The 18,420-nt window shown below is 38.8% G+C and overlaps 2 protein-coding genes across 2 annotated transcripts in view; both read left to right on the plus strand.

The window, feature by feature from the left end:
- NEXMIF (neurite extension and migration factor) overlaps window positions 1–18,420 on the plus strand; it is a 333,843-nt gene that overhangs the window by 76,993 nt on the left and 238,430 nt on the right. The gene's annotated exons all lie outside the window — the stretch shown is intronic.
- Window positions 1–18,420, plus strand: part of LOC119524045 (RE1-silencing transcription factor-like) — a 117,548-nt gene that overhangs the window by 27,209 nt on the left and 71,919 nt on the right. The window lies entirely within an intron of this gene.

Here is an 18,420-nt window from a genome sequence, read left to right on the forward strand (position 1 = left end):
TTGAGTGTCTCTTCAGTTTGTTCATTTCTAGCATATAGAAACATTACTGACTTATGTGCATTAATCTTGTATCCCGCTACTTTGCTAAATTTGTTTATTAGCTCTAGTAGCTGTAGCATTGATTTCTCAGGGTTTTCCAGATATAAGATCATATCATCTGCCAATAATGACAGTTTTACTTCTTCCTTTCCATTTTGGATGCCTTTTATTTCTTTGTCATGCCAGATTGCCCTGGCTAGCACTTCCAGCACAATGTTGAATAACAGTGGTGATAGTGGGCATCCTTGTCTTGTTCCTGATCTTAGAGGGAAGGCTTTCAGTCTCTCACCATTGAGTACTATGCTGGCTGTGGGTTTTTCATGTATGCTCTTTGTCATATTCAGGAAGTTTCCTTCAATTCCTACCTTTTGAAGTGTTTTTATCAGAAAGGGATGTTTGATTTTGTCGAATACTTTTTCAGCATCTATTGAGATGATCATTTGATTTTTCTCTTTTGATTTGTTGATGTGTTGTAATACATTGATTGATTTTCTTATGTTGAACCATCCTTGCATGCCTGGAATGAACCTCACCTGGTCATGGTGTATGATTTTTTTAATGTGTCTTTGGATTCGATTTGCAAGTATTTTGTTGAGAGTTTTTGCATCTATATTCATTAGGGAGATAGGCCTGCAGTTTTCCTTTTTTGTAGCATCTTTGCCTGGTTTTGGTATTAGATTGATGTTAGCTTCATAAAATGAGTTAGGTAGTGTTCCATTTTCTTCAATGTTTTGAAAGAGTTTAAGTAAGATTGGTGTCAATTCTTTTTGGAAAGTTTGGTAGAATTCCCCTGTGGAGCCATCTGGCCCTAGGCATTTATTTGTGGGAAGCTTTTTGATGACTGATTGGATCTCTTTGCTTGTGATTAGTTGGTTGAGGTCTTCTGTTTCTTCTCTGGTCAGTCTAGATTGTTCATATGTTTCCAGGAAATTGTCCATTTCCTCTACATTATCCAGTTTGTTGGCATACAGTTGTTCATAGTATTCTCCTATAATTTGTTAAATTTCTTCAGGATCCACAGTAATGTCACCTTTCTCATTAATTATTTTGTTTATATGGGTCTTATCTGTTTTTTATTTTGTCAGTCTAGGTAGGGGCTTGTCAATCTTGATGGTCTTCTCAAAGAACCAACTTTTGGTGATATTTATCCTCTGTTGTTTTCTAGTTCTCTATGTCATTTATTTCTGCTTTAATCCTTGTTATTTCTTTTCTTCTACTTTGTTTAGGATTGGTTTGCTGTTCATTTTCTAGCTTCTTCAGTTGATCCACCAGTTTTTGATTTTGGCTCTTTCTTCCTTTTTAATATATGTGTTTAGTGCTATAAATTTCCCCCTCAGTACCACTTTTGCTGCATCCCATTGGTTTTGATATGTTGTGTTCTCATTTTCATTCATCTCTATATATTTAGCAATTTCTCTTGCTATTTCTTCTTTAACCCACTGAATGTTTAGGAGTGTGTTGTTTAACCTCCAGTTATTTGTGAATTTTCTAAGTCTCTGATGGTTATTGACTTCTAATTGTATTCCATTGTGGTCAGAGAATGTGCTTTGAATAATTTCAATTTTTTAAAATTTATTGAGGCTTGTTTTATGTCCCAGGATATGATCTATTCTGGAGAAAGTTCCGTGAGCACTAGGGACAAATGTGTATCCTGGTGATTTGGGATGTAATGTTCTATATATGTCTGTTAAATCCAATTCATTTATCAGATTCTTAAGTTTTCAATTTCCTTATTGGTCTTCTGTCTGATTGATCTATCTATAGGAGAGAGTGATGTGTTGAAGTCTCCCACAATTATTGTGGAAACATCAGTTGCTTCCTTTAGTTTTGCCAATGTTTCTCTCATGTATTTTGTGGCACCTTGATTGGGTTCATAAACATTTGTGATTGTTATTTCTGCTTGTTGAATTGCCCCTTTTATTAGTATGTAGTGACCTTCTTTGTCTCTCATAACATCCTTGCATTTAAAGTCTATTTTATCTTAGATTAATATTGCTACTCCTGCTTTTCTTTTGGCTGTAGCTTGCAGCTCTAACAATCAAATCTCCCTGGTGTTCCTGGAGATTTAAAGCTGCTGCAGTATTCTAATCCTTCAGTTCAGTCCTGCCACAGTTTGTCTCTGCCGCTGACCCACAAGTCCTTGGTATTGACGTATGACCCCTGAGACTTGTGAGTGGGTCCCTCTTCCAGGCCATGTACCCCTGTGTCCTCTGTTGAGAGGTGACTGTGCTATGTCACAGGTGAACGCCATCCCCCCATGTAATAAGTTTTAAGATTGGGAACTGTGAGTCTTCCAACATCATTCTTCTTTTTCAAGGAGTGTCTACAATTCAGGGTCCATTACCCTTCCATTTAAATTTAATGGTTGGCTTTTCTGTTTCAGCAAAGAAGACTGTTGGAATTTTGATTGGGATTGCATTGAATCTGTAAATGGCTTTGATTAGAATTGGCATCTTAACAATATTAGTCTTCCATCCATATTCATGGAGTGTCCTTCCATTTCTTTAGGTATTCGTTGATTTCTTTTAGCAATGTTTTGCAGCTTTCTATGTATAAATACATCCTTGGTTAGATTTATTCCTAGAGATTTGTTTCTTCTTGTTGCTATCATAAATGGAATTTTGGTCTTGATTTCTTCTTTAGGTTGTTTATTATTAGTGTATAGAAACTACTGATTTAAGTGTGTTGATCTTGTACCCTGCAAATTTCCTGAATTTGTTTGTTAGTCTTAGTAGCTTTGTTGTGGATTTTTCAGGACTTTCTATATATAAGATCATGGCATCTGCAAATAGTGATAGTGTTTGTGATGGTTAGGTTCATGTGTGAACTTGATCAGGTGATTGTGTCCTGGTGTCTGGTCAAGCAAGCACTGGCCTAACCATTACTGAAAGGACATTTGTGGCTGATTAATAAGCCAGAAGGCTGGTTTATTAAATCATCAGTCAATTGACTGCACCTGTGACTGATTACGTCAATGAAGGGCCTGTCTTCCACAATGAGAGAATTCAATCAGCTGGATTTAATCCAATCAGTTGAAGACTTTTAAGGGAGAGAAAGACAGGATCTTCACTTATTTGGCTAGCCAGTGAAGCATTTCCTGAGGAGTTCATCAAACACCTTCATCGGAGTTGCCAGTTTGCTGCCTGCCCTACAGAATTTGAACTCGTGTATCCCTACCATTGTGTGAGACTTTTATAGAATCTTATATTTACAGATATCTCTTGTTAATTCTGTTTCCCTAGAGAACTCTGATATGGTGTTTTGCTTCTTTCTTTCCAATTTGTATCCCTTTTATATCTTTCTCTTTCCTAATTGCTCTAGCTAGAATATCCAGTGCAACGTTGAATAACAGTGGTGACAGTGGACATTCTTATCTTTTTCCTGAATTTAGATAGAAAGCTGTCAGTCTTTCAACACTGAGTATGATGTTAGGTGTGGATTTCTCATATATTCACTTTATTATGTTGAGGTTTCCTTCTATTCTTAGTTTTCTAAGTATTTTTATCAAGAATGGGTACTAGATTTTGTCACATGCCTTTTCTCCATTGATTGAGATGATTATGTGGTTTTCCCCTTCATTCTGTTAGTGTGACTATTACATTAATTGATTTTGTTCTATTGAACCACCCTTATATACCTGGTATAAATCCCACTTGATCATGCTACTGGGTTCATTTTGCTAGCATTTTATTGAGGATTTTTGCATCTATATTCATAAGTGTTATTGAAATGTAATTTTCTTTTATTGTGATAGGTTTATCTTTGGTTTTAGGTTTTGGCCTTATAGAATGAAATAGAGAGTGTTCCCTCTGCAAATTTTTGGAAGAGTTTGAGCAAGATTGGTGCTAATTCTTCTTGGAATGTTTGATTCACCTGTGAGATTAGTGTGAAATCCCAATACATCCCAAAGTAATTTGGTTACAGACTATATATTTGCAGGCCCCCCCCCCCCGCCCCGAGGAACTGAGGGAAATGTGGTGTTCCGGTTTGCTAATGCTCCCATTTGCAAAACACCAGAGATGGATTGGCTTTTATAAAGGGGGTTTATTTGGTTACACAGTTACAGTCTTAAAACCATAAAGTGTACAAGGTAAGGCATCAGCAATAGGGTACCTTCAGTGGAGAAAAGCCATTGGCATCTGGAAAACCTCTGTTAGTTGGGAAGGCACGTGGCTGGTGTCTGCTTGCACCCATGTTGTGTTTCAAAATGGCATTCTCCAAAATGTCTCTGTATCAGCCTCTTGGGGCAAACTCTGGACTAGTACCTCCAAAGCATTAGCAAAACTCTTTCAATGGCCATCTTCAAAATGTCTCTGTAAGTTGCAGCAGCAAGCTCCTTTGGTCAGAGCTCTTATATAGGGCCCTAGTAAACTAATCAAGGCCTACACTGAAAGGGTAGGGCCATGCCTCAAGGGAAATTATCTAATCAGAGTTATCACCTACAGCTGTTTGGGTCACATCTCCATGGAAACAACATAATCCAAAGGTTCCAACTCAATCAACGCTAATATATCTGCCCCCACAAGATTGCATCAAAGAACATGGATTTTTCTGGGGGACATAATATATACAAACTGGTAAATTCCAGCCCCTGGACCCCAGAAAAACATGTTCTTTCCATATACAAAATAAAAACATCCCATTATAATATCATAAAAATGTAAATCATTTCAGTAACAATAAGAAAGTACAAGATCCCATCAAAATTACATGTGTGGTCTGTCCTAATGCAAAATTCCCTTCTAACTTTGGACCTGTGAAACTCAGAACAAGTTAGGTACTACCAACATGCAAAGGAGGGACAATCACAGGATAAACATTCCCATTCCCGTAAGGAGAAACTGAAAGGAAAACAGGGTTAACAGGACCAAAGTAGCTCCTAAAACCTGCAGGACAAATTCCATTAGATTTCAAAGTCTGAGTCATTTACTGAATGAGGTTTTATCCGTGGGGCTTGAGAGAGCAGGAGTCCAACCCTTTCCTAGGGCCTACATGGTGGCCCTTTTCTCTCCAAATGCTGGAGTGAGTGCTCCAACATATCCACATATTGGGGAGACCACCTTCTTCTTGGCCCCAGCCTCCTCAAACCTTGGGGTGCCACCCAGACTCTGCCTCTTCGGATAGTGGATTGCAGTTCAACAGTTTCAGATATTTCCTTCTAACTATTCTAATAAACTAAAAACTAAAAAGGATATCTATATAATGCATAAGAGTTACCTCCAGAATGAACTATGGACTCCATTTGAAATCTCTCAGCTACTGAAACTTTATTTTGTTTCAATTCTCTTCCCCCTTTTGGTCCAGAAGGCCTTCTCAATCACACAATGTAGGGACCAGGCTCATCCATTTCCAGGGAGACTTATACCCCTGGGAGTCATGTCCCGTGTAGCAAGGAAGGCAATGAGTTTACCTGCCAAATTGGTTTAGAGAGAGAGGCCCCATCTGAGCAACAAAAGAGGCCCTCTAGGGGTGAATCTTTGACACAATTATGAGTAGGCTTAGCCTCTACTTTTCAATAACAAGCTTTATAAGGGCAAGCCCCAAAATTGAGAACTCAGTCTATTAAGCTGGTGGTACCCAATGCTTGCAAGAATATCAAGATTTCCCCAGCTGGGGAAGTTTAATATTTCCACATTTCCCCGCAGTCCCTCAAGGGGGCTTTACAAATACTTTTTATTCTCTGCCCAAATTACTCTGGGCTGTTTTGAGGCTTCATGCTAACCTGTGCAAACAAGGTTTCACTCCCTAGTCAAGGTTCCATGTAATTATGGCATTTGAGTAAACTGACCATGCAAGTTAAATTATATAGTGTGTCACAGAAAATATAGATTTTGCACCATATAACCATCTTTTCCTTTGGTACCACACAGAAGCCAAAGTTTTAAAATGGTTGATATCATCCTTTACCCTTTGGCCTGATCTACCCCAATCTCAACCAAGTCCATTTTGTTCATATCTCCAGTTGAAGTCTGATTTCCTCTTCAGCCTCTTTAACAGTTGATTCATGGAGTAATGCTGACACTCACAGCTGCCAAACTCTGAATCTGAGTCCCAGGTGCCACACAGACACCTGAAGGTCCAGGGACTGACCATATCCCACACAAATAGCTCAGAACCTTAAAATTTAGGAATAACTGTTACAACTCATGAATAAATGTGACTGCTGTAAGAGCTTGCAGTCTAGGAACTTTTACATAAGCTTTCCCCTTACAACCCATGCTACCAGATTAAATTCTCAGAGTTTACACATTGTTATTAGTTTATATTAGTGAAGCATTGTAATGTTTGTCCTTTCATTTCTGATTTATTTCACTCAATCTACTGTTCTCATGGTCCATTCACTTCGTTGCATACCTCATAACTTCATTCCTTCTTGCTTCTCCTTCATGAAAAACATTCTTATATTTGTACATTTAATCACACTAAGTTATACACTCCCAGTCTTTATCTTCTAGCTTTCCTTCTGGTGTCATACAGACCCCTAACCTTCCTCTTTCAACTGTATTCACAGTCATTTTTTTTCAGTGTACTTACAATATTGTGCTACCATCACACAGTATTTTGCTATCCATTTCTAGATATACACAATCAATCCTCAAGGACATTCTATACTCCATCAACATCAAATGCCTGATTTCTACCCTCTTTCTGTCTCCTGATATTTCTACACTCCTCTCCAAACCTCCCTCTCCTGTCTTTTCCTATCTGTCTGTAGCACACCCTTTGTTTCCTATAGAGGAGGTCCCCTGTTCATGAACTCTCTCAATATCTGTTTTTCTGTAAATATTTTAAACTCACCCTCATTTTTGAAGGACAGTTTTGCTGGATATAGGATTCTTGGTTAGCAGTTTTTCTCATTCAACATCTTGAATATGTCATACCACTGCCTTCTCACCACCATAGTTCCTGTTGAGAGTCTTATCAAGCTTCCCTTGTAAGTGATGGATTGTTTTTCTCTTGCTGCTTTCAGAATTCTCTTTGTCTTTGTCATTTGAAAATCCGATGAGTAAGTGTCTTGGAGTAGGTCTATTTGAATCAGTTCTGTGTGGGGTATGCTGTGCTTCCTGGACCTGTACTTTTATGTCTTTCATAAGAGTTGGGAAATTTTCATTGATTATTACCTTTATTATTCCTTCTGCCACTTTCCCCTGCTCTTCTCCTTCTGGGGCACCTATAACACATATATTCATGTGCTTCATATTGTTACTCAGTTCCCTGAGACCCTGCTTATATTTTTCCATTCTTTTCCATATCTATTCCTTGTGTGCAGGATTTCAGATGTCCTGTCCTCCATCTCACTGATCCTTTCTCCTGCCTCTCTGAGTCTGCTGTATGCCTCCACTGTGTTTTCCATATCTTCAAATGTGCCTTTCATTCCCATAAGTTCTGTCATTTTTTAAATCAAGTTTATGAATTCTTCCTTATGATTACCCAGTGTCTTTTTTATATCCTTCATCTCTTTTGTCACATTCTCTCTCACCTTGTTGATTTGATTTAAAAGATCTGTTTGAACATCTATAATTAGTTGTTTCAACTCCTGAATCTCAGTTGAAATGTTAGTTTCTTCCTTTGACTGGGCCATATCTTCCCATTTCCTAATGTAGCTTGTGATTTCTTTGCTGGTGTCTAGGCATCTGATTTTCTTGATTGGTTTATTCTGGGGGTTTTTTTCTCTTTTTTGCCTGAGATTTTCTTGTTGGCTGACTTTGATCTCTATCTTTTCTTTTTTTTGTCTCCCTGGCCAGTTTTCAGATTGGCTCTGCCTCTGAGTCTTCTCCCCCAAATCAGGTACCCACCATGGCCTGCCACAGGGATGGGAGGTAGGCCCTGGGCACCCAAGCAAGTTCACTGTGTGTGGTAATACAAATCTGCTGGATTCAAGTGGTTCTCTATTTTCCATTGGCTAGCAAGACCTGGGTTTGTTTTGGAGCCCTGCTTTAACAGTTGGATCTTCCTTATTAGCCAAAAGAGGGCTGGGTTTCCATACAGAGTGAGTAGAGCAGCTCCTGTGTTCCTAAAGGTCGTTGCACTTTCTGGATTGATGGCACTCTTCAGTAACTTAATCCTCCTCAGAGGCTCCTCTGCCTTGGAGCACAGCCAGGTCAAAACTGTGGGACTCCTATGCCTTCACTCTGCTGGTGAAAATCCAGCTCGATGGGGGGGATGGTCCACCCATGGCAAAGCACTCACCCAGCCGACCCAGCACTCCAGCTGTCCCCAAGGCTGCTGGCTGCTGCTTCCCTCTAGGATGGGGGAAGCACGTCTGTCCACATTTTCTCAGTCTCTTTGGCTCTCACTTCTCTGGGCCTTGAAATGTCCTCCCCTGTCCACTGGGTCTTCAAACAGTGAGGGTGTTTTTCACTGATGTAAGATTTTAAAATCTGTGCCCCTGGTTGGAGGGGTTCTATCTGCTGTTTCTGTGCCTTTCCTGCACTGAGACTGAGTTAGGGGGAGGGGAGATGACTGGCTGGTCTGGGTCGGAAAATTCCTACCTGAAATTTGTTCTCTTTCTTCAATTTGGCATTTGCAGGATCTTTCTCCAGTCTATATCCTCCTCCAGAATTTCAAACAATTCATAATTGTCCTCTTTGTCTTTGAATCGCTGGAGAGAAGTTTTCAGTAGCTGTTTACATCACCATGTTGATGACATCACCCCTCCTCCAATTTTGTTGAAAGTATAGAATGAGAAGCCATCCACCTTGCAAAAGTATGCCTTACCTAGTTAATAGATTCATTCACTTTCTCAGCACCTAAACCAAGGTTTGGAATTGTTCCCTGGAGGTTTTATACCTTGGGACTTTGCACATATTAAGATAAAAAATGGGTGAATGGTATACATTTCTTTAGTAAATAATGGGATGGGCAATAGTGAAAGGGGACTCTTTAAGCACAGATGTTTTTTCAGGCAGTTCAGATTGAGGAAAGAGTACACAGTGGAAGTTGAGGATCTGTAAATGTATTCCCTTAAAACTATTGTTGTCTCCATATGCCTTGAAAAATCTTCACGACATGGGCACCAGTTTTAAAACCCCTATTCTAAATCATTTATCACCTCTTGTATTTGCTGAGTACTCCAAAAGGAGTAAATAATTGCCTATATTTATTAGAAATGTGTAATGGAAGTGTTCCTACCAGAATCCTTGGATTGGTTAGTCATCATCATCAGGTGAGTTGAAAACACTCCACCATCAACTATCACAAACTGATGAAAATATCAGTTCAAAAAGACATCTACCTGTTGTACATATTTAAGTCTAGCATCATACACTCTTAAGATAATCTGTCACTGAGAGTCTATACATTTTTCTAGATTTATATTCATTGTTTTGAACATAGTGACCACTGTTAGTTGTACTATCTTTATAGGCTAATGTGGCTAAAATATGAAATTTGTTCCCATTTGTACATTTAATATCTCTATTATCTTAGTAAGTATGTTAAGAGTGACTGCTATATTGCTCAATTTTACCAAGACCTCTTTGTTAGTTTCTCATGTATTTTGAAGTTTATAGGAGATGCAATGTGTCTTTCTTTCTAAAGCATCAATTATTGTAGTGGGCTGAATGGTAGACACAAAAAGATATGTTCACATGCTAATCCCCAGAACCTATGAATGTTATATTATTCAAGAAAAAGGGTCTTTGGAAATGTAATCAAATTAAGTATCTTGAGATCAGGAAATCACCTTGGATTGCCTGGGTGGGCCCTAAATATCATCACAAGTGTCCTTATAAGAGAAAGGCAGAGGAAAATAACAGACAGAGGCAATAAGACAGGCAAAGGAGTAGGCAATGTGAAGCTGGAGCAGAGAGAGGTGGTCACAGCCAAAGAATGCTGACAGCCGGTAGGAACTGGAAGAAGCAAGGGATGGATTCTTTCTTAGAACTTTCAGAGGGAATATGGCTTTGCTAACACCTTGATTTTGGACTTCTGGCCTCCTGAACTGTGAGAGAATAAATTTCTGTTGTTTTAAGCTATCAGATTTGTGATAATTTGTTACAGCAGCCACAGGAAACTAATGCGATTATTTTTGTGCTTTAAGTCCATGGTGTTTTGAAGACACAGGTCCAATATTAAGTATCTGGCTTCTTTGTCAGATGTTTTGAATTTGGTTTGTTTATCATGGAGCAGTAGGTGGTTCTTGTTAATTACTTGCCCAACCAGTAGTTTTGTTAAAGGAAATTATCCTTTATTTTTTAAATAAATAAAGGCACACATTTTGACCACAGGAGAAAAATCAGATTAGAGAATAATCATGACCCTCGAATGTTGTTTAAACAGGAAAGACTTTTGTCTATGAGAATACAGAAAAAAGTGGTAAATAAACAGTCCAAACCAGACACGAACTGTATCATTAATTATAAGGCAAAGAAATAATTCAGCTTAGAACTCATCTATTCAGTTGGAAGAGAGAGAGGAGTCAGTAATGTCTCCAATTGAGTTGGCTGATTCAAGAGTCACTTGATGAGAAGAATAGGATGAATATAAACGTGCATATGTAAGTATATAAGACAGCAAGTGTCTTACACATAGTATGTACTGAGATTTATGTTAGATTATGTTCACTATTATTATCTTTACTATTATTAATTAACATACACACTTGATTTGACATGACTACTTTTAAAAAAATTATTTGTTGCATTTTATTCTTGAATATTTTTTATTTTTGTTTTTATTTTTTGTTATGAATTTTAACATATATACATAACAGTGATAATTTTCAAAGTACGATTCAACAAGTAGCTAGAGAGCAAATTTCAAAGAATGTCATGGGTCACAGTTCCACAATTTTAGCTATTTCCATTGTAAAATATATCATACATATAAAAAGTGTTAACTTTCTATATACAACTCAACAAGCAGTTATATAGGCAATTTAAAAAACTGTTATGAGTTATAATTCCACAGTCTCAGTTGTTTCTCCATTATGCAATATGGGTATATAAAGAAAGGTGAAGAATTTCAAAGCGCAATTCAATGAGTCGCTATAGAGAATATTTCAAAGGGTGTTAGAGATTACACTTCCACCATGTCATCTACCTCCTTTCAACTACTCAAACACCCCAGCATCCAAAAAATAAACATATTTATATAGTTTCACTATTCATAGACCATGTTAAATCTTATCTTGTTTGCTGCTACCCCTACCTCTTTCTCTATCTTCAGGGGTGTCTAGGCGGTGAGCACCCTAATTTGTTCATATTGAAAGGCAGTGTTGACAGTATGGGTAAGGGGGCTGCATCTGATTATTGATCTTAAAGAGGCTGTTGCTTCTGAGTTTTAGGACTTGTCTGGCATTGTAACACTCTGGTGGATTTAAGTTTCTGAAAGATAAAACAGTGAATTTTTATAGAATCTCAAGTAGGGACATAGGTATTTGTGACCTATTTTTGTTAAGGGCATGGTATACTGTGTTCATTTGGGATGTCTAGCTTGAGCTTGCATAAGAGAGTCCTCCAGCATAGCCTCTTGACTCAATTTGGGATCTCTCAGCCACTGTGACCTCAGCTTATTACCTTTTTCCTCCTTTGGTCAAGTAGGCATTTTCAATCCCTCGCTGCAAGGGCCAGGTTCATTCCTGGAGTCATGTCCCATGTCAGCAGGGGGATTCATTTCCCTGGGAGTCATGTCCCTTGTGTGTGTGTGGGGGGGGTGGTTGGTTAATGAATTTATTTGCTGAGTTGGGCTTAGAGAAAGTCCACATCTGAGCAACAAAAGAGGTTCCCTGGAGGTGCCTCTTAGGCATAATTACAGGAGGGCTCAGCCTCCCATTTACAACCCTAAATTTCACAAGAACAAGCCTCAAGTCAAGGGCTTCATTTTTTAAGTAGTGGGTTCCTAATTTCACTTAATATATATATTCTATGTCAAGATAAATGGTCAGTTTCTTACATTATCTTTACTTAGTTGTACAATCATCATCAGTCTCAACTTTAAGCAATTATCATAGCATAATACATCCCAGAGCTCCTATCAGCTGCTAATAATTCATCCCTAGTATTAATATAGTGTTGATAAGATATTTCTATTGAATATAATCTTTATTATGTAATAGGTAGTTTTTCCATACTACTGTGTTGTTAACCTTCTGCACCAGTGTCATACCTTATATCATGCTAACACTTATTTAGGTTTGTGGTGCTACTCTGTGGGTTACATGCCTTTAAGCAGCCATTTACAATTATGTTCATCTTCAATGCATCACTGATACTTATAATCCCATTAACGAACTGTAGCCACACCTGACCATTCCCATACCATTATGTTCATCCCCATGATCATATCTGTACATATTAGATTATCATTTCCCCTTCACTAGCTTCTGTCCATCTCTAGGACCCCTATATTCTATAGTATGACACTTATTTTACATTTTTCACAGAGTTCATATTAACGGCAACATACAATAACTCTCCTTTTGTGTCTGGCTTATTTAACTCAGCATAATGTCTTCAGGGGTCATCCATGTTGTCACGTGATTCATGACCTCATTCCTTTTTGCTGCTGCATAGTATTCCATCGTGTATATACCACATTTTGTTTATCAACTCTTCTGTTGAAGGACATTTGCATTGTTTCCATCTCTTGGCAATTGCAAACAATGCTGCTATGAACATCAGTATGCAAATATCTGTTCATGTCACTGCATTCATATCTTCTGGGTATATACCAAGAAGTGAAATTGCTGGATCATAGGGTAACTTGATGTCTAGTTTTCTGAGGAACTGCCAAACTGCCATTCAGAGTGGCTGTACCATTATACAGTCCCACCAGACACCAATCTGTCCTAGTTTGATAATGCTGCTGGAATGCAAAACACCAGAGATGGACCGGCTTTTATAAAGGGGGTTTATTTGGTTACACAGTTACAGTCTTAAGGCCATAAATTATCCAAGGTAAGGCATCAGCAATCAGGTACCTTCACTGGAGGATGGCCATTGGTGTCTGGAAAACCTTTGTTAGCTGGGAAGACACGTGGCTGGTGTCTGCTCCAAAGTTCTGGTTTCAAAATGGCTTTCTCCCAAGATGTTCCTCTCTAGGCTGCAGTTCCCCAGAAATATCACTCTCAGTTGCTCTTGGGGTGTTTGTCCCCTCTTAGCTTCTCCACAGCAAGGGTCTGATTTCAACAGCCGGCTTCAAGCTGTCTCTCATCTGCAGCTCCTCTCTCAGCTTCTGGGCATTCTTCAAAGTGTCCCTCTTGGCTGTAGCTCCTCTTCAAAATGTCATTCTCTGTTGCTCTTCAAAATGTCACTCACAGCTGCACTGAGTTCTTTCTGTTTGTCAGCTCATTTATATGGCTCCAGTGATTTAATTTAGACCCCACCATGAATGGGTGGGGTAACACCTCCATGGAAATTATCCAGAGTCATCACCCACAGTTGGGTGGGGCACATCTCCACAGAAACACTCGAAGAATTACAATCTAATCAGCACTGATACATCTGCCCACACAAGATTACATCAAAGATAATGGCATTTTGGGGGACATAATACATTCAAACCAGCACACTACCCTTGCATGCCTGGGATAAACCCCACTTGGTTGTGGTGTATGATGTTTTTAATATGCCTTTGGATTTGATTTGTAAGTATTTTGTCAAGAATTTTTGCATCTATATTCATTAGGGAGATTGGCCTGTAGTTTTCCTTTCTTGTAGCATTTTTATCTAGTTTTGGTATTAGTGATGTTGGCATCATAAAATGAGTTAGATAGTGTTCCATTTTCTTCAATTTTTTGAAGTTGTTTGAGTAGGAATGGTGTCAGTTCTTTTAGGAAAGTTTGAAGAATGTATATCCTGGTAATTTTGGATATAATGTTCTATATATGTCTGTTAAATCTGATTCATTTATCATATTGTTTAGGTTCTAAATTTCCTTACTGGTCCTCCTTCTGGTTGATCTATCCAAGGAGAGAGTGTTGTATTGTAGTCTACAATTATTGTGGAAACAACTGTTGCTTCCTTCAATTTTGCCAATGTTTGTCTCATGTTCTTTGGAGCACCTTGATTGGGAGCATAAACATTTATGATTGTTATTTCCTCTTGGTGAATTGTCCCTTTTATTAGTACACAGTGTCCTTCTTTGTCTCATAACATCCTTGCATTTAAAATCTATTTTATCAGAAATTAGTCTTGCACCCCTGCTTTCTTTGGATGTAGCTTGCATGGAATATTTTTTTCCATCCTTTCTCTTTCAATCTCTTTGTGTCTCTGGGTCTAAGATGAGTTTTTTTGTAAATAGCATATTGATGGATCATATTTTTAAATCCATTTTGCCAATCTATATCTTTTAATTAGGGAGTTAAATCCATTCACATTCAATGTTATTACTGTGAAGGCAGTTCTTGAATCAGCCATCATATCCTTTGGTTTTTATTTGTCAGACGTATTTTTTTCTCTTTGTCTTTATTTCCTTTAATGTACCTTTACTAAAACTCTTCCATTCTGTGCCCTTCTCCAGACCTCTCTCCTGTATTTTTTCCTCAGCTGGTAGAGCTCCCTTTATTATTTCTTCTAATGCAGGTCTCTTGTTAACACATTCTCTCAGTATTTGTGAAAATTTTAAGCTCTCCCTTAATTTTGAAGGAGAGCTTTGCTGGATAAGAATTCTTGGCTGGCAATTTTTCTCTTTAAGAATTTTAATTTTGTCATACCAGTGCCCTCACACTTCCATGGTGCCTGCTGAGTAGTCAGTACTTAGTATTATGTTGTTTCCCTTGTATGTGGTGAATCACTTCTCCCTTGCTGCTTTCAGAACATTATTCTTCACTTCATCATTTGACAGTCTGATCAGAATATGTCTCAGAGTTGTATTTATTCTATTTATTTATTTGGTGTTCATTGGGCATCTGTAATTTGCATATTTAATTCTATTTGGTGTTCACTGGGCATCTTTAATTTGCATATTTATGTCATTTAGAAAGGTTGGGAAGTTTTTCCCATCAGTGTCTTTAAATACTCTTCCTAAACCTTTACTCTTCTCTTCCCCTTCTGGAACACCATGATTCTTATATTTCTGTGCTTCATGTCCATCATTTCCCTGAGAGCCATTTCAAATATTTCGGTTTTTTTTCACCATTTGTTCTTTTTTGCTTTCACTTTTCATCACCCTATCCTTGAGTTCACTAATCTCTTCCTCTACCTCTTCAAATCTAGTGTTATGTTTCTCAAGAATATTTTTAATTTGATCAACAGCATCTTTTATTTCCATAAGATCTGCTATTTTTTTAAAATTTGCTCTTGCAAATTCTTACTTATGCTCTTCTAGTGTCTTCATGGCCTTTATATCCTGAGCCATAATATTGATGTTTGTTTCTACTTCTTTGATTAATTGCTCCAAGTTCTGTGTCTCCTCTCACTTTTTAATTTTGACATTTGGGTTTTCCATATCTTCTGGTTTCTTCATATGCCTTACAATTTTCTTTTCTTTTTGGCCTTTTGGCATTTGCTTATCTTTGTAGGGTTCTTTTAGGATATGCATGATTATTTGAACATTTATTTATAATTTGGCAAAGATACTGCTTGGTGTAGTGCACTTTCCCTGACCTACCAGCAGATCTTGCTCCTGAGCCACCTCTTACCCACAAGCCAATTCACTCCAAATTTGTCTATGCACTGAGTGGGGGTCCAAACCATGTGGAAGTCCAATCACTGCACCAATTTTCCATGTTTACTGGGAACTGCCAGCCCTGTTGGTGGGGGGGTATGCCCTGCACAGTTTGTCAAGAAGCCCATTCCAGGACACAGTGGTCCTGGGCATTCCCAGGGCTGTGGGTGGAGTACTCTGGGGCTGCAGAGCCGCATATCTCACCTTCCAGCTCAAGTGCCGCACAGTCCCTGTTTGCCATGCACCCACAAGTCTCTGGGATTGGGAGTTGGCTCATGGCACTTCCATGCAGCAGCCTTGCCTCTAGGCTGTATACACTGAGGGCTTCCATAGAGGAAGTGTGGATGCCATCACAAGCCCACCAAATTCTGAACTTCCTCAAGCAAGCTCTCAGCCATGGGGCTTTGAAGGGTTATCACCCAGTCAACTGCAATAATGTCTGCATGGAGCATGGAAAGCTGCTCCATTCTGCACTAGTCTGCCTGCCCCAACTGCCAATCCCTGGCACAAGGACTCTTGCCGCAGGTCTGTGAAGGGTTATCACCCAAGCCAAGGGCTGAGGAGGGTGCTTGGGCGTGGAAGGCTGCTCCCCTCCACACTGGTCCACCAGCTCTAACTGCCCATTCCCCAGTGACATTCCTGGCTGAACACTCGCTAATTTTAAATGCAGTCCAATTTCTCCAAGTACACACTCACTATGGGTGTAGAAGTCCCTGCACAGCTGGTGGAACCCTGGAACTGCTGTTCTGAAAAACTTTCTGTGCTTTATCTAGTGTTTTTCATGGAGAATAAGTTTGCTCTGACTCTCTTAATCCACCATCTTCCTGAAACTCCCCCCCTTGGATATTTTTAATGCAATTTTATTGTGATATATTCACACAACATACAATCATCCAAAGTGTATAACCAATTTTTCACAGTATTGTAATACAGCTCTGTGCGTTCATCACCACAATCAAATTTTTGAACACTTTCATTACCCCAAAAAATAAAACTAAAAATAGTAAAAATAAAAATAAGAGTAAAAAAGACCAAAAACATCTTATACACCTTTTCCCCACATTACTCATTTACTTTTTGTCACCCTTTTTTCTGTTCATCTTTCCATACACTGGATAAAGGGAGTGTGATCCACAAGGTTTTCACAATCACACCATAAAACCTTGTAAGATATATAGTTGTACAATAGTCTTCAAGAATCAAGAATTCTGACTTGCAGCTCAACAGTTTCAGGTATTTCCTTCTAACTATGTGAATACACTAAAAACTAAAAAGGGATATCTACATAATGCATAAGAATAACTTCCAGAATAATCTCTCAACTCCATTTCAGATCTCTCAGCCACTGAGACCTTATTTGGCTTAATTTCTCTTCCCTCTTTTGGTCAGGAAGGCTTTCTCAATCCCATGATTTCGGGTCCAGACTCATCCCTGAGAGTCATGTCCCACATTGCCAAGGAGATTTACACCCCTGTGAGTCATGTCCTACATAGGGGGGAGCACAGAGCATTTACCTGCTGAGTGGGTTAAGAGAGAGACAGGCCACATCTGAGCAACAAAAGAGGTTCTCTGGGGGTGACCCTTATGCACAATTATAAGTAGGCTTAGCCTCTCCTTTGCAGTAACAAGTTTCATAAGGGCAAGTCCCAAGATTGAGGACTTGCCCTACTACCATGGTAGACTCCAATGCTTGTGAGAATATCAGGAATTCCCCAGGTGGGGAAATTTAATGTTTCCACATTTTTTCCACAGACCCTCAAGAAGACTTTGCAAATACTTTTATTGTCTGTCCATATAACTCTGGGATGTATCAGGGTTTCACTCTATCCTGTACAAACCAATCAGATCTCACTCCCTATTCAAGGTTCCATGTAATTACAGTGTTTGAATAAACTGACCACTCAAGTTAAATTATATAGCGTGCTATAGAAAATATAGATTTTACACCAAATAAATATCTATTCCTTTGGTCTGACACAGAAGTTGAGGTTTTAAAACACAGTCAGTGTCATCCTTTTCTGTTTATCTTAGTTCTGGTCAAGTCTCTTTCATTCATATCTTTAATTAAAGTCTGATCTCTTTTTCAGCCTCCTTAAGATTTGCTGTATGGGTTAATGCTGACATTCATAGCTGCTGAAATCTTACTCTGAGTCTCATGTGTCACACAGATACTCGAAGTTCCAAGGACCAAGTGGGTGATAAACAAACACCTCAGCATCTCAGAATATAGAGACAATCATTACAACTCATAAATAGATGTGACTGCTGTAAGAGCTTACAATCTAGGAACCTTTACCATATGCCTTCCCCTGATAACTTATGCTTTCAGGTTCATTTCTCAGCGTTTGCACATTATAGTTAGTCCATGTTAGTGAGGCATTATAATGCGTGTCTTCTTGATTCTGGCTTATTTCTCTCAACATACTGTCCTCAAGGTTTGTTCACCTCATTACATACCTCACAGCTTCATTTCTTCTTGCTGCTGCTCAATATTCCATTGTATGTATACACCAGAGTTCACCATTCCATTTATCAGTCAATGGACCCTTAGGCCACACCCATCCATTATGAATCATGAATTCTGCTTCCATAAACACCAGTGTGCAATGTCCACTCATGTCCCTGCTCTCAGTTCTTCCAAGTATGTACCCAATAATATGGTTGCAAGACCATATGGAAAAACCATAGTTAGCTTCCTGTGGAACCACTGCACTGCCCTCCAGCTGGTCTGTGCCATTATACTTCCTTACCAACAAGGAATAGGTACATCCT

This window comes from Choloepus didactylus, chromosome Y (genome assembly GCF_015220235.1).
Source record: "Choloepus didactylus isolate mChoDid1 chromosome Y, mChoDid1.pri, whole genome shotgun sequence".
NCBI classification, from domain to species: Eukaryota; Metazoa; Chordata; class Mammalia; order Pilosa; family Megalonychidae; genus Choloepus; species Choloepus didactylus.